Source organism: Nicotiana tabacum, chromosome 7 (assembly GCF_000715075.1).
Source record: "Nicotiana tabacum cultivar K326 chromosome 7, ASM71507v2, whole genome shotgun sequence".
NCBI lineage: Eukaryota > Viridiplantae > Streptophyta > Magnoliopsida > Solanales > Solanaceae > Nicotiana > Nicotiana tabacum.
The window spans coordinates 31,519,705-31,536,021 of NC_134086.1; the positions used below are offsets into that span (position 1 = coordinate 31,519,705).

At 41.6% G+C, this 16,317-nt stretch overlaps 1 long non-coding RNA gene across 1 annotated transcript; it reads right to left on the reverse strand.

Annotated features, from left to right (window-relative positions):
* Positions 1–783: 783 nt before the first annotated feature.
* On the reverse strand, positions 784–13,104 carry LOC142182524 (uncharacterized). Its single transcript, XR_012711329.1, has 4 exons — positions 12,635–13,104; positions 11,784–11,875; positions 5,419–5,489; positions 784–1,033 (listed from the first exon to the last, which is right to left on the reverse strand). It is a non-coding gene; the product is annotated as an uncharacterized LOC142182524 (long non-coding RNA).
* Between the last annotated feature and the right edge of the window lie 3,213 nt (positions 13,105–16,317).

Below are 16,317 nucleotides of genomic sequence, written 5' to 3' on the forward strand. Positions count from 1 at the left end.
CACTCTCCATGAGGCCCACTAATCGGACAAGAGCGTCCTGAAGGACTAGGGTGGCAATAAACCCCTCTGGGACCTGAGATGGGCCAACCGAGCTACTAGAGCCGGAACCTCGTCATCAAAGTCAACCTGAGGCTCCGCTACTGGGGTTGCTGCTCGGGGCTGAGCTCTACCCCTACCTCGGCCTCTGGCACGGCCTCGGCCTTGCCCTCTGCCCCTCATAGGAGCTGCTACTGGGGGCTCGGGCTACTGAGCGGTAGATGAGGAAGTACGTATTCTCGCTATCTGCGAAAGAATAGAGCATAAGTTTGATTAGCATTGAGGGACCAAACCACACGATAGGAAAGAATAAATGTGAAGTTTTCCTAACTCTGTAGCCTCTGGGGGATAAATACAGACGTCTCCGTACCGATCCCTTAGACTTTACTAAGCTTGTCTGTGAACTGTGAGACCCATGTAACCTAGAGCTCTGATACCAACTTGTTACAACCCGGATTTTACACCCTCGGGAGTCATGATGGCGCCTACTAATGGGAGCTAGGCAAGCCAAACCTTAACTACTTGCTACACTTTCATTTTTCTGCTTCGTTTAACAAACACAAGCCGATAATATGATAAAAGCGGAATTTTGAATAATTAAGCTATCACGACCCAATTCCCAAACTCAGTCGTGATGGCGCCTCTCGCGGAGACAAAGCCAGCCAGACCAAAACGGAACACCTCTTTTAAACAGTTAATCATCATAAACAGTAGTAACATATAGCATAATATTCATAAATTGCGGAATTTAACAATAATAACAGCAGGAACCATCCCGACACAGCCCAAACCGGGGTGTCACAAGTCATGAGTTACTACCAAATCTGCTATAGGTCTACAAAGTACGGAATCTGATACAATAGTCTGAAGAAAACATAAATGATAGAGGATAAGAGAGACAAGGGGCTGCGAACGTCAACAGCTACCTCGTAACTCCAAATCACTACCTAGCCTGGAAGGAATCAACGCTCAGGTGTGGACTCTGCTATACCTGAATCTGCACACACGGTGCAGGGAGTAATGTGAGTACTCCGACTCAGTGAGTAATAATTACAAATAATGGCTGAAAGTATGAAAACACGTAAAGGCACAAAGCAATTCCATATCAAGCAGTAAAATCACTTAAAGCGGTAAAACAGTGAAGAAATCAAATGATATTCCTTTTTAAAACAAATAAAATAGGTAATTTAACAGGTAATTAACAAGTAGAAATCCACCCCTCGGGCATAGTATCAATCGCTCAGCATAGTATCAGCCTCTCGGGCTCACTCTCAGTACAGTATCAGCCTCTCGGGCTACCTCATAATCACTCAGCATAATGGTCAGCCATTGTTACCTGACCAAATTGCATCATACAATGTCATTGTTACCACTATTTCAAATCACATGGGTATCTGCGCTCACTGTGGGTGTGCAGACTCCGGAGGGGCTCCTTATGGCCCAAGTTCTATATCAAGCCACCTCGTGGCATCATCACTCAGCTTATCCTCACATCACTCAAGCCACCGCATGGCATAAATAGTATCTCAGGCCCTCGGCCTCATATCACTCAGCATATCCCCACATAGGGCCCTCGACCTCACTCAGTCCAGAAATTATCATAAGCCCTTGGGCATTAGTAAAATAGTAGTTCTCAGCACAAAGCATGATGTAGAAATATCATTTAAGTTTTAAATTTGAGTAAAAGTGGCTGAGTTTGTAAAACAGTAGATATCAACAGGACTGAGTTCAAATAATATATTTCTTCGGTGCTGACAATTGAGACACCGAGCTACAAATCCCACAATATATTTCTTCATTCTTCTCCACCAATAGTGCTGCCTCAAATCCTGATACATCTTCGCGGCACCCGGATGAATAGAATACCGCGAGCTACCTCCTCCAGAATCAACTCTCTAAGCCCATCCACATTGGGCATACAAATCCGGCCCTGCATCTTCAACACACTATCATCACCGACGGTCACATCTCTGGCATCATCATGCTGGACTCTATCCCTAAGGACAAGCAAATGCGAATCATCATATTGTCACTCTCTGATGCAATCATATAAGGAAGATCGAGAAACCACACAAGCCAACACCCGACTGGTCTCCGAAATATCCAACCTCACGAACCGATTGGACAAGGCCTGAACATCAACTGCAAGAGGTCTCTCCCCAACTGGAATATATGCCAAACTCCCCATACTCACTGCCTTTCGGCTCAAAGCATCGGCCACCACATTGGCCTTTCCCGGATGGTACAATATAGTGATATCATAATCCTTAAGCAACTCCAACCATCTCCGCTGCCTCAAATTAAGATCCTTTTGCTTGAACAAATGCTGAAGACTGCGATGATCAGTGAACACCTCACAAGATACGCCATACAAGTAATGCCTCCAAATCTTCAAGGAGTGAACTATGGCAGCCAACTCCAAATCATGAACGGGGTAGTTCTTCTCATGGGGATTTAACTGCTGAGAAGCATAAGCACTAACTCTACCCTCCTGTATCAACACACAACCAATCCCAACTCTTGAAGCATTACAATACACAATATATGAACCTGAAGCTGATGGCAAAACCAACACTGGAGTTGTGGTCAAGGCTGTCTTGAGCTTCTGAAAGCTCTCCTCACACTCGTATGACCATACGAATGGAGCACCCTTCTGGGTCAATTTGGTCAAAGGCGATGCAATGGATGAAAATCCCTGAACAAACCGGCGATAATAGCCTGCTAACCCAAGAAAGCTACGAATCTCTGTGGCTGAGGACGGTTTGGGCCACCTCTAAAATGCCTCTATCTTTTTCGAATCAACCTGTATACCCTCGCTGGACACCACGTGCCCCAAGAAAGCCACTGAACTGAGCCAAAACTCACACTTGGAAAATTTTGCATAAAGCTTCTTCCCCCTCAGTCTTTGCAACACAACTCTCAAATGCTCCGCGTGCTCCTCCTGACTACGCGAGTACACCAGAATATCATCAATGAATACAATAACGAACGAATCCAGATAAGGCCGAAATACACTATTCATCAAATGCATGAATGTTGCTGGGGAATTGGTTAGCCCGAAGGACGTAACAAGAAACTCATAATGACCATATCTGGTCCTGAAAGCAGTCTTAAGAATATCTGAATCCCTGATCTTCAACTGGTGATAACCCGAACGGAGATCAATCTTGGAGAACACCCTCGCTCCCTGAAGCTGATCAAATAAATCATCAATGCGAGGCAAAGGATACTTGTTCTTGATTGTTACTTTGTTTAATTGCCTATAATCAATGCACATTCTTATCGTTCCATCCTTCTTCTTCACAAACAAAACCAGTGCACCCCAAGGGGACACACTAGGCCGAATGAACCCCTTATCTAGGAGTTCCTGAAGTTGTTTTTCAATTCCTTCAACTCTGCTGGTGCCATACGATATGGCGGAATGGAAATGGGATGAGTGCCCGGCACCAGGTCAATACCAAAATCAATATCCCTGCCCGGTGGCATGCCCGGCAGGTCTGCAGGAAAACATCGGGAAAATCCCTCACAACTGGGACAGAATCAATAGTATGAGTCTCAGCTCCAACATCCCTCACAAATGCTAGATATGAAAGGCAACCCTTCCCAACCATATGTTGGGCCTTCAAGAAAGAGATCACTCTACTAGGGATATAATCAGTCACACCACACCACTCGATCCGTGGTACACCCGGCATAGCCAAAGTGACTATCTTAGCATGACAGTCTAGAATAGCACGACACGGAGATAGCCAATCCATGCCCAAAATGACATCAAAATCCACCATGCTCAATAGCAATAGATCCACTCGGGTCTCCAGACCCCCAATAGTCACCACACATGACCGGTACATACGGTCTACAACAACAGTATCGCCCACTGGGGTAGATACATGAACAGGTAAAGCAAGAAACTCACAGGGCGTACCCAAATAACGAGCAAAGTATGATGACACATAAGAAAAGGTGGAACCGGGATCAAATAATACCGAGGCATCTCTGTGGCATACTGGAACAATATAGCACTTAACCGTGCAATCAACTTAATTAATAACAAACTCCCCAACTTGGATCAAAGCAACAAAATGCACTCAATAAATCATAACGCACATACTCTATTGTTGCTGCAATACCATAGTGAGGTTGAACTCACTCCTTCATAAGCTTATGGAAACACAAATCATCTGGAATTTTAACTCTTCTGCAATTCTTGCATTCACTCACACAATAGTTAAGCCCACTCTCTAGGCAGCACAATTTAGATTTCAATGCATATTCTTCACTTGTAAATGAGATCTTCTAATAGACAACATAAGGATCACACCACCTTAGAACACTCCGCAGGAGATAACCCACCTTTTTTTTCTCCAATTAACATCTTGTATACCTTCCACTGTCATACACATTACATAGTCACTTAATCTTCCTGAGTCTAAACTCATACCGTAACATGAAATTTACTTCACTCCAAATAGGAGACATGAAAAGATTATTCACGCGCCCATAACTCGGGGCTACACATCCAATTACAATGGAAATCAAACACTTAATGGTTCATCTATCATCCAGCAGACCTTCCTCGCCACTTCCGAGTCATATAGATACATCTCGCAGTACTAACATACTCATCACGTAGCTATCCAGCCGTCATTCAAACCAATAGGGGCAATACCGAAAATATAAGTTCAAAACACTTGCTCACACAATCAACACCTCGGTGCTCAAGCCATAGGCAAAGATCCAACCACAAGTCCTCCAGACCGGCCCAACATCAACTCATAGAGATCACATCTCGCCCCTCAATCGGGGAATCACAAGCCGTTGATGCACATCTGATACTGAGCGCTCATACGCGCATACGAACACGTGGAAGGAATTTCAAGAGTTACTTTTCAAGCTGAATCAAGGATGCACGATAAGAATTCAAGAATGTGAAGTTCTTTCCTAAAGGTTTTGCAGCCTCTCGAGGATAAATACAGACGTCTACGTACTGATCCGTGAGACTCTACTAAAGCTGCTCATGACTCGTGAGACCTAAGTAACCTAGGCTCTGATACCAACTTGTCACAACCCAATTCCCGAACCCGGTCGTGATGGTGCCTCTCACGGAGACAAAGCCAGCCAGACCAAAACGAAACACCTCTTTTAAACAGTCAATCACCATAAACAGTAGTAACATATAGCATAATATTCATAAATTGCGGAATTTAACGATAATAAGAGCAGAAACCATCCTGACACAGCCCAAACCGGGGTGTCACAAGTCATGAGCTACTACCGAATCTGCTATAGGTCTACAAAGTACGGAATCCGATACAGAAGTCTGAAGAAAACATAAATGATAGAGGGTAAGAGAGACAAGGGGCTGCGAACGTCAACACCTACCTCGTAACTCCAAATCACTACCTAGCCTGGAAGGAATCAGCGCTCAGGTGCGGACTTTGCTATACCTGAATCTGCACACACGGTGCAGAGAGTAATGTGAGTACTCCAACTCAGTGAGTAATAATTACAAATAATGGCTGAAAGTATGAAAACACGTAAAGGCACAAAGCAATTCCATATCAAGCAGTAAAATCACTTAAAGCGGTAAAACAGTGAAGAAATCAAATGATATTCCTTTTTAAAACAAGTAAAACAGGTAATTAACAAGTAGAAATCCACCCCTCGGGCATAGTATCAATCGCTCAACATAGTATCAGCCCCTCGGGCTCACTCTTAGTACAGTATCAGCCTCTCGGGCTACCTCATAATCACTCAGCATAATGGTCAGCCATTGTCACCTGACCAAATTGCATCATACAATGTCATTGTTACCACTATTTCAAATCACATGGGTACCCGCGCTCACTGTGGGTGTGCAGACTCCGGAGGGGCCTCTTACGACCTAAGCGCTATATCAAGCCACCTCGTGGCATCATCACTTAGCATATCCTCACATCACTCAAGCCACCGCATGATAGAAATAGTATCTCAGGCCCTCGGCCTCATATCACTCAGCATATCCTCACATATGGCCCTCGGCCTCACTCAGTCCAAAAATCATCATAAGCCCTTGGGCATTAGTACAACAGTAGTTCTCAGCCCAAAGCATGATGTAGAAATATCATTTAAGTTTCAAATCTAAGTAAAAGTGGCTGAGTTTGTAAAATAGTAGATATCAACAGGACTGAGTTCAAATAATAAGTCAAGCAGTAAGGAAGCAGTGATAAAAATCCCCGGAGGGTTCAAATAGTTAGCACGAAGCCCAAATATGGAAATCAACCCAAATAATGATGAGAACAAATGAATTTCAGTCAAATATTCAGTAAAGTCATCAATCGGGATGGACCAATTCACAATCCACAGTGGTGAAAGACCCCACGCTCATCATCCAGCGCGTATCTTGCCTCAATATAGCACTACGATGTGCAACCCAGGGTTTCAAACCCTCAGGACATTGTTTACAACCATTACTCACCTCGAACTAGCTAATTCTCTAGCTCGCGATGCCTTTGTCCCTCGAATTGGCCTCCACGTGCGTCGAATCTATCCAAAATCAGAACGAATACGTCACAATATGCTAAGGGAACAAAGCCCAAGCGAAAACATTCAAAAAATATCAAAAATATCGAAATTAGCAAAACCCGAGACCCGGGCCCACGTCTCGAAATCGGGTAAAATTTATATTCTCAAAATCCTCATACCCTCACGAGTCTAACCATACCAAAATTATCCAATTCCGATACCATTTGGTCCTTCAAATCATCGTTTTACATTTTTGAAAGGTTTCACAATTTTCTTCCCAAATTCCATCTCAAATCACGAATTAAATGATGAATGCAGTGATAGATTCATGTATTCTAGCCAAATCTGAGTTAAAATCACTTACCCCAATGAATTTCTTGAAAAACCTTCAAAAAATTGCCAAAATCCTAGCTCTCTAGGTCAAAATATTAAATAAAACCCAAAACCTCGTATTTATAGGTACCTCTCAGGTTTCAGCTACCGCGGGCCGCACCAAAAGTCATGAGGTCCGCGCAAGCCAGTGCGGTCCGCGCAAAGGCAACGTGCGGCTGCACATGCCTCCCTCTACAGTGACAGGCTTTAGTATTTTGGCCATAACTTTTTTTTACAGAGGTCCAAATGGCGGTATCTTTACCTTTCTGGAAACTATACACGAAGGGCTACAACTTTCGTTTATGAATCACCTCCAAATTCTTTGTGTATTAAAAGATATGAGCTTCCGAAGTAGGACCAGCGGATCGTTCCCCACCGCGGCCGCACACCATTTTGTGCGGTCCACATGACACCTACCGCGGCCGCGGCCGCTTTTGTGCGGTCCGCACAGCACTCAACGCGGGCGCACCTATTTTTGTGCGGACCGCATAGGTGAGTTCTGGGGCCTGCAACCCCTATAGACCTGCTATAGCTATGATTTTTGCACTAAAACATCTCGGAACCTACCCGGAACTCCCGGAACTTCAAACCAATTGTACCAACACATCTCATGACATCGTTCAAACTTGCTCAAAACTTCGGAACGCTCACAACAACATCAAATCACCAATTTAACATAGGATTCAGGCCTAAGAACTCCAAGAACTCTTAAATTATGCTTTCGATCAAAAGGTCTATCAAATCTCGTCCGAATGACCTGAAATTTTGCACACACATCCCAAATGACACAATGAAGCTACTGCAACTCTCGGAATTCCATTCCGACCCCTATATCAAAATCTCGCCTATCAACCGGAATTTGCCAAAATATCAATTTCGCAAATTCAAGCCTAAATCTTCTCTACAACTCCAAAACCCATTCCGGTCGTGCTCTTAAGTCACAAATCACCTCCCGAAGCTAACCGAACCATCAGAACTCACTTCCGAGCCTTCTAGCACATAAGTCAATATTCGGTTGACTTTTCCAACTTAAGCCTTCTTAAGAGAGACTAAGTGTCTCATTTCTTACCAAATCCTCTCCGAACTCGAACTAATCAACTCGATCACATAAAACACGGATAACGAAGCGTAAAGAAGCTGAAATGGGGGAAACGGAGCGGTAACTCATGAGACGGCTGGCTGGGTCGTCACATCCTCCCCAACTTAAATAAACGTTCATCCTCAAACGAGTCAAGAAACATACCTAAAGCCTCAAACAGATGAGGATATCTGCTCTGTATCTCCCGCTCGGTCTCCCAGGTAGCCTCCTCCATGGGCTGACCTCTCCACTACACCTTCACTGAAGCTATGTCCTTTGACCTCAACTTCCGAACCTGGCGACCCAAAATAACTACTGGCTCCACATCAAAGGTCAAATCATCATCCAACCGAACCGTGTTGTAGTCCAAAACATGAGACGGATCCCTAATATACTTCCGGAGCACAGAATTATGAAATATCGGATGCACACTCGACAGGCTGGGTGGCAAAGCAAGCTCATAAGCCACCTCCCCAATCCTCAGAAGCACCTCAAAAGGCCCAATGAACCGAGGACTCAACTTGCCTTTCTTCCCAAATCTCATAACACCCTTCATGGGTGAAACCTTCAGCAAGACCTTCTCACCGACCATGTAGGACACATCTCGAACCTTCCGGTCCGCATAACTCTTCTGACGTGATTGCGCTGTACGAAGCCTCTCCTGAATCACCTTCACCTTCTCTAAGGCATCCTGAACCAAATCTGTCCCCTATAGTCTAGCCTCACCGGGCTCGAACCAACCACCGGAGATCTACACCGCCTCCCGTACAAAGCCAAAAACGGACGTCGTTTGACGTGATCCGGACCCAAATTGGGAAAATTGATGTTTAAAAGGAAATCTAAGAAATTTCATGGATCTTGAGGCTCAATTCAATGTTCATGATGTTATATTGGTGATGTGATCACACGAATATGTTCGTAGGGTGTTTTTGAGGTAGTGTGCATTCCTTGGTTTAGAGTTTCGAGGGCTCGGGTGAGTTTCTAGTAGGTTCCGGGATGCCTTAGGCTTTAGAAGATCAGATGTTGCAGGTTCAGGAATTTTGACAGGTCTCTGAACCCTCTTGCACGGTCCGCGAGCAATCACGTGAGGCCGCGGAGGGGCCTACGCGGCCGCGGTCGCCTTGAGCAGTCCGTGGTGGGTGTTGTGCGGTCGCGGTCGGCTTGGTGCAGTCCGCATGGGGCAATGATCCGCAGGTCTTCAGGGAGAATGCGCGGCCGCGGTCCTTCTTGTGCGGTCCGCGGTGGGAACTTCAGAGGGGTATAAATACACATGAATTTCAGTTATTTTACACTTTTTAAAACCCCAAAATATAAGAGGCGATTTTCCAAACAACTTTTCTTCTCCGAAACGATTGGTAAGTGATTTCTAACTTATTTTCTTCACTTCTTAACATCTTTTAACATGATTTCAACTTCAAATCAAAGATTTTCATGGGGAAATTGGGTGATGTGGGTAGAACCTAGGTTTTTCTAAAATTAGGGATTTGGACCTCAATTTGATGTCCGATTTCAAAACAAACCATATATTTGAATTTGTGGGGGAATGAGTAATTGGGTTTTGGTCCGAACCTCGGGTTGCGACCACGTGGGCCCGGGGGGTGAATTTTGACTTTTGGGTAAAACTTTAGAAAACGCACTTTCATGCATTGGGATTGATTCATATAGTATTTATTAATGTGATAAAGTAACTTATGACTAGATTCGAGCGGATTGGTGGTGAAATCAAGAGGTAAAGCTATAATTGAGACTTGAATGGTGTTCAAGGCATCGAGGTAAGTGTTTGGTTTAACCCTAGCTTGAGGGATTAGGAGTTGAGTCATATTTGCTACTTGTTTCTTGTTGAGTACGACATATAGGCATGGTGACGAGTATCTATACGTTGGTGTCAAGCATGACCGTGGGTCTTAACTTGAAAGTTGTTGTGTTTTTGAATGACACCTTGTATACTTTAATTAATGATCCTCTATGATTAAGTATTTCCATTAATTGAACTGAGTACTAGCAAAGTGAGATTGGTTATAGCTGATTCTCCCTTGCCGGGATGACTATTTCAATATCCTTGTTCCCTTGTCGGGAAGTTATTATATTACTTATGTTCTTGTCGGGATTTCTTGTGATTGTGTGATGAACTGAAATGGGAGCGGGTGGTACGCCTACCACAAGATTGATGAAATGGGAGCAGGTGGTACGCCTACGACAAGATATTATAAAAAGGGAGCGGGTGGTACGCCTACCACAAGATATTATGAAATGGGAGCGGGTGGTACGCCTACCACAAGATGATGAAATGGGAGCGGGTGGTACGCCTACCACAAGACATTATGAAATGGGAGCGGGTGGTACGCCTACCATAAGATATAATGAAATGGGAGCGGGTGGTATGCCTACCACAAGATATAATGAAATGGGAGCGGGTGGTACACCTACCACAAGATATAATGAAATGGGAGCGGGTGGTACGCCTACAACAAGATATTATGAAATGGGAGCGGGTGGTACGCCTACCACAAGATATTATGAAATGGGAGCCGGTGGTACGCCTACCACAAGATATAATGAAATGGGAGCGGGTGGTATGCCTACCACGAGATAGAATGAAATGGGAGTGAGTGGTACGCCTATCACGAGATATGAGAAATGGGATCGGGTTGCACGCCTGCAACAAGAGGAAACTTGAAGTGAAAGTTGCCTTTATTTTCTTCATTTGTAATAGAAGTTATAGTGCTAGCTTCCTTATAATTCCCTGTTATTTCTTTTAACTACTATCCCCGAAGCATGTTCCCCTTCCCAAGCTTTAACTGCTTATTACTTGTTTACTTTTCCGCCATATATTATATAACTGTACAGGTTTATCTGGAGTCTGGTCCTAGCCTCGTCACTACCTCGCCGGGGTTATGCCAGACACTTACCAGCACATGGGGCCGGTTGTGCTGATACTACGCTCTGTGCTCTTTTGCACAGATCCAGGTTTTGGACAGCAGTAGTAGCGTGGGAGCCAGCCTTCAGTTCAGTGAGACACTGAGGTAGCCTTATAGTCGTTCGCAGGCCCGGCGTCTCCTCTATCTTTTATTTCCGTCTGTTATCTCATATATTCGAGACAAACAGTTTATATTTTCTTTCAAACCGATTGTATTTTCTTTCAAACAGTTCTTAGGTATATGTTGATTCTTGCATTATTGCTCAGTTTTCTTTAAATTTAAGTCTTCCGCATATTTATTTAATTTCGTTGCTTTCATGCTATCGCCGATAATTGTTAAAAGAAGTAATTGTTAACGATGTAAGCAGTTAAGGATTGGCTTGCCTAGCTCTCATTAGTAGGCGCCATCATGACTCCCGAGGGTGGGAAATCCGGGTCATGACACCAAAGTTGGTCGCTTTTTTATGATTAATAATTAAAAAAACATATTTTACATTTAGAGACCAACTTTGGTTGCCAAAAATATATTATTAAAATAATAAAGCGACCAAAGTTGGTCGCTATAGTCTTTACCCGGAATATTTGGTCCTTTTACCTTAGAGATCAAAGTTGGTCGCCAATTAACGACCAACTTTGGTCCCTAAAATAAAGGGACTAGCAATATTGCGACCAGGTATGTTTGGTCGCTTTTAGGTCTATAAGCGACCAACTTTGATCGCTTTTTGTGGTCACTTTTTTCTGAAACTAGTAGTATGCAATAAAGGATCAAAATAAAGAAGATGGATGGCAGACTATGAATGGAAAATCTTCGACTAAAGGTGTAAAGCAGGAATCAAATAAGGTCGTAATAACATCAAATAGATTTAGTAATCTGACTGAATATAGCTCCCATGTCATGAAAGTAGTTGAAGCTGCTGGAGAACCGAGTAGTAGGGTGGTATAGTTTGATCTTCATGGCCCATTTATTCCTATATGATTGTTGTTACATGGAATGTTAGGGACTTGAATAAAGTATATAACATAAGGAAATAGAGAAATATATTAGAGAGAATAAAGTAGCTTTAGTTGCAGTAATTGAACATAGGGTGAAAGAGCACAAAGCAACACAAGTGATACAGAACATAACTAGTAACTGGAAGTGGGTTGATAATTATGCAACAAGTAGTAGGGGTAGAATATGGGTGTTATGGGATCCAAAAGTGCTGGATTTTAACATGCTCAGCTTTTCATCACAGATTATTACAAGGAGAGTTTTGATACATAATACGAATATAGAGTTCGTGCTCTCAGCTGTATATGGCTTGCATACTGTGGAGCAGAGAAGACTCTTATAGGAGGAATTTAGGCAAGTGTGTAATGCAATTAATGGCCCTTGGATTGCTATGTGGGACTATAACACTGTTCTAAATATGGATGACAGGTATAATGGGAGCCAAATTCAGGAGATGGAAACCAAGGTCTTCTCAAATTTCATGGTGGATATGAGGCTAATTGAATTGAAAACTATTGGAAGAAAGTATATCTAGACTAATAACTATATCCATAGTAGGATTAATAAGGCTTCGGTGAACTCAAGATGGTTGGATACTATGCCATAGATGGAGGTGATACTGTAGGATTGCGTATAGGTGTTCGTAACACGCAGCGGAAGACAATAACAATCCTAGACAGATCTTTTCGTGTTTAAAAATTTATTTACATGTCAATAGATTGGATCTAAGACGTACCTGGTGAAAAAAGTCTCGTTTCAAATTCTTCGATAGTGCGAAAACTCTATGCGTATCCACACCGAGACCGATCCTTACTATCAACTCTTTGATCCATGAAATCCATGAACAAATTGAACGAAAATTACTATGCTGAAATTCTTCTCAAAGTTTCAGCCTGAAAGTAAAAGAAGAAAACTAATTTTCTTATAAAGAATAGTTCTTGACTTTTTGCAGCACACTTACATGCTTTTTTCACACCACTCATGTTTAGAACTAATAGGTATTTATTGTAGTACCAATTAATAATTCATTCCCAGAAGGTTTAGGAAAATTTGAGGCGGTGACCTACTGTAGCACAAGACCAAATTTGGACTTCTCCATAATTTTCCTTTGGAAAACAAATCTCATTCCTAACGAGAATTAACGAGGCACGCAGCAACGACAAACTTTTCCTTTTGTCTTGTTGTGCCCACATAGTATTACCAATTATATATATATAATTTGATAATTAGTTTATATATATATATAATTTGATAATTAGTTTATCCAATGGTTAGTCAAGAAATATAATTCAATTTACTATTCCAAATAGAAAATCAATTTATTCACAATATTAATTATATCCTCTGTGCTAGAAAAGAATATAATAATATTACATTTGGACTAATAATTTAATATATTTGACTAATTAAATTCTTTAATTTAATTATCAAATAATAAAATAATTAATCCTTTAGCAAAGATCAGAACACTCGTTAGTGTGTGACCCCATAGGTTTAATACTAAGGCGGTAGTAAATTGATCACATCAATATACTAATCAAGGGTGGCGTCTAGCAACACTCTTTAACGACCGGATAGAATGAAGTATACAATTTACTCTCAAGAACCAGTAGAAGAATAATGTAGTAATTCCTTCCGTCCTTATAGCTCTGAGTCACCCTAGGATATGGTTCAACTGTCAAATCCTAATAGGCGACCAACTATGTGTTCATGTCAAATATAATCGGCCATCGAATGACCTAAGAAACTCATTTCTTCTTTCATTCAATTGCCCTGGACAAGGTCTTGATTTGGTCGTTTATAATTCATGACAACATGGAGCTTAAACTCATTACCAAGAGTTGACAGATTCCATCTTGATCATTCACTAATTCTACAAGCATTTAATCGTACCCAATATCCTTTCAACTATCGCCCTAGGGCCATAGGTGTCTGGTATCAAAGCACAATAAATAACTTGTCAATTACTATGACGATCTCATGTCAAAGGAAAATCTTACATCACATTCTTCAAGAGAATATCCTATTGACAGTTTATGGTAATTCTAACCATTAGGAATTATCCAATGAGTCGGTTCAATGATCATATCTCTATATACATCATCTATCTATGTAATTTAGTTAATGAGATCAACTAATCTTTATCCCATAAAGACGATCACATAAATATTGATCTAACCGGATTACTAATGTGCAAATTAATAATCCTACGATCAAGAACAAATTTAGATTAAATTAAAAGAAACTTCACTCTCATTATCATGAACTCTTTCACAATGTCAAGTCTCAAAATTTAATCAAGGACCTTATCAAATTAATCAAGAAATTTATAACAATGATAAAAGAATATCAAATGCCATACATATTTTATATCAAATAACATTCGCAAAATTATGTTCAAATCATCAAATATGATATTCGATCTAGGGCATATCTACTATATCCCTAACAATCTCCCACTTGCACTAGAGCCAATCGCTCTTGTACTTCATTCCCAATTTCCACTTGTGCTTGTCAAACTCCTTTGCGCCAAGAGCTTTAGTGAATGGGTCTGCAGCATTTTCCTTTCCATCAACCTTTTGAATCTCGACGTCTTCACGTTCAATGATCTCTCTTATCAAGTGATACCTTCGCAGAACGTGTTTGGATTTTTGGTGTGATCTTGGTTCTTTTGCTTGAGCAATGGCTCCAGTATTGTCACACAACAGTGGAACCGCACTTTCTATTGAAAGAACCACACCAAGTTCAGTTAAGAACTTTTTCATCCATACAGCTTCCTAAGCAGCTTCACTAGCTACTATATATTCTACTTTAGTCACTGAATCAGCTACTGTAGCTTGTTTGGAACTTTTCCAACTCACCGCACCACCATTTAAGGTGAATACATAACCAGAAATAGATTTGCTATCATCTCTATATGAAGAGAAACTTGCATCAGTATAACCTTCAAGTTTCAACTCAGAATCTCCATAGATGAGGAATTGGTCTTTAGTCCTTCTTAAGTACTTAAGAATGGTCTTCACCACCTTCCAGTGTTCCTCACCAGGATTTGCCTGATATCGGCTAGTTACTCCAAGTGCATAAGCCACATCAGGATGTGTACATGTCATGGTATACATGATAGCTCCCACTGCACTAGCGTATGGGATCCTACTCATGCGTTCTCTCTCTTCAGGTGTTTTAGGACAATCCTCCCTACTGAGAGTAATTCCAGTGCCTATCGGTAGATAACCTCTTTTGGAATTATCTATGTTAAACCTCTTTAAGATGGTATCAATGTACAAAGACTGGGAAAGTCCAAGCAGCTTCCTAGATCTATCTCTATAGATCTTTATTCCTAATATATAAGCTGCTTCTCCCAAGTCTTTCATGGAGAACTGTTCAGACAGCCAAATCTTGGTACTTTGCAATGCCGGTATGTCATTCCCTATGAGCAATATATCATCAACATACAACACTAAGAATATAATTGTGCTCCCACTAACCTTTTTGTACACACAAGGTTCTTCTTCGCATCTAACAAAATTGAACTTTTCAATTGTCTTGTTAAAGCGAATATTCCAACTTCGAGAAGCTTGCTTTAGTCCATAAATGGATCTTTGTAGCTTGCAAATTTTATTATGATTAGACGAAGATGTGAAACCTTCAGGTTGTGTCATGTACACATCCTCTTCTAGCTCACCATTACGGAAAGCTGTTTTCACATCTATTTGCCATATTTCATAATCATAGTATGCTGCTATAGCAAGCAAAATCCGAATAGATTTGAGCATTGCCACGGGAGAGAAAGTCTCGTCATAGTCAACTCCTTCTTTCTGACGATATCCCTTGGCAACAAGACGGGCTTTGTAGGTCTCCACCTTTCCGTCTGCTCCAATCTTTTTCTTAAAAACCCATTTACAACCTATAGATTTTATATCCTTTGAAGGTTCAACTAAAGTCCATACTTTATTTTCCTTCATGGATTCCATTTCGGATTCCATGGCCTTTTGCCACTTCTCATAATCGGAACTTTGTATAGCCTCTTCATAGGTCTTAGGGTCATCATCATTATGATCAACCTTATTTGATACATCATCTTGTACCAATAAATTTAATCTAGTTGGTACATGACGTTCTCGTGTAGACCTTCTAAGAGGTACTTATACAACCTCTTCACCTTGTGCTGGATTTGGTTGTTGTTCAATTTGGTTTAGAACTGGTTCATTAACCTATTCTTGAACTTCAACCGTTGAAGATGGAAACTTCCTTGGCAACTTCAAAACATCCAATAAAGGTTCTTCAACTTGGGTCTCATGATCTTTATATTGTGTTGATTCATTAGTTTCTTGAACTTCATCAAGTTCTATTTCTCCATTATAATTTCCTTCTAAAAGAAATTACCTTTCCAAAAAGGTTGATCCTCTGGCCACAAACACT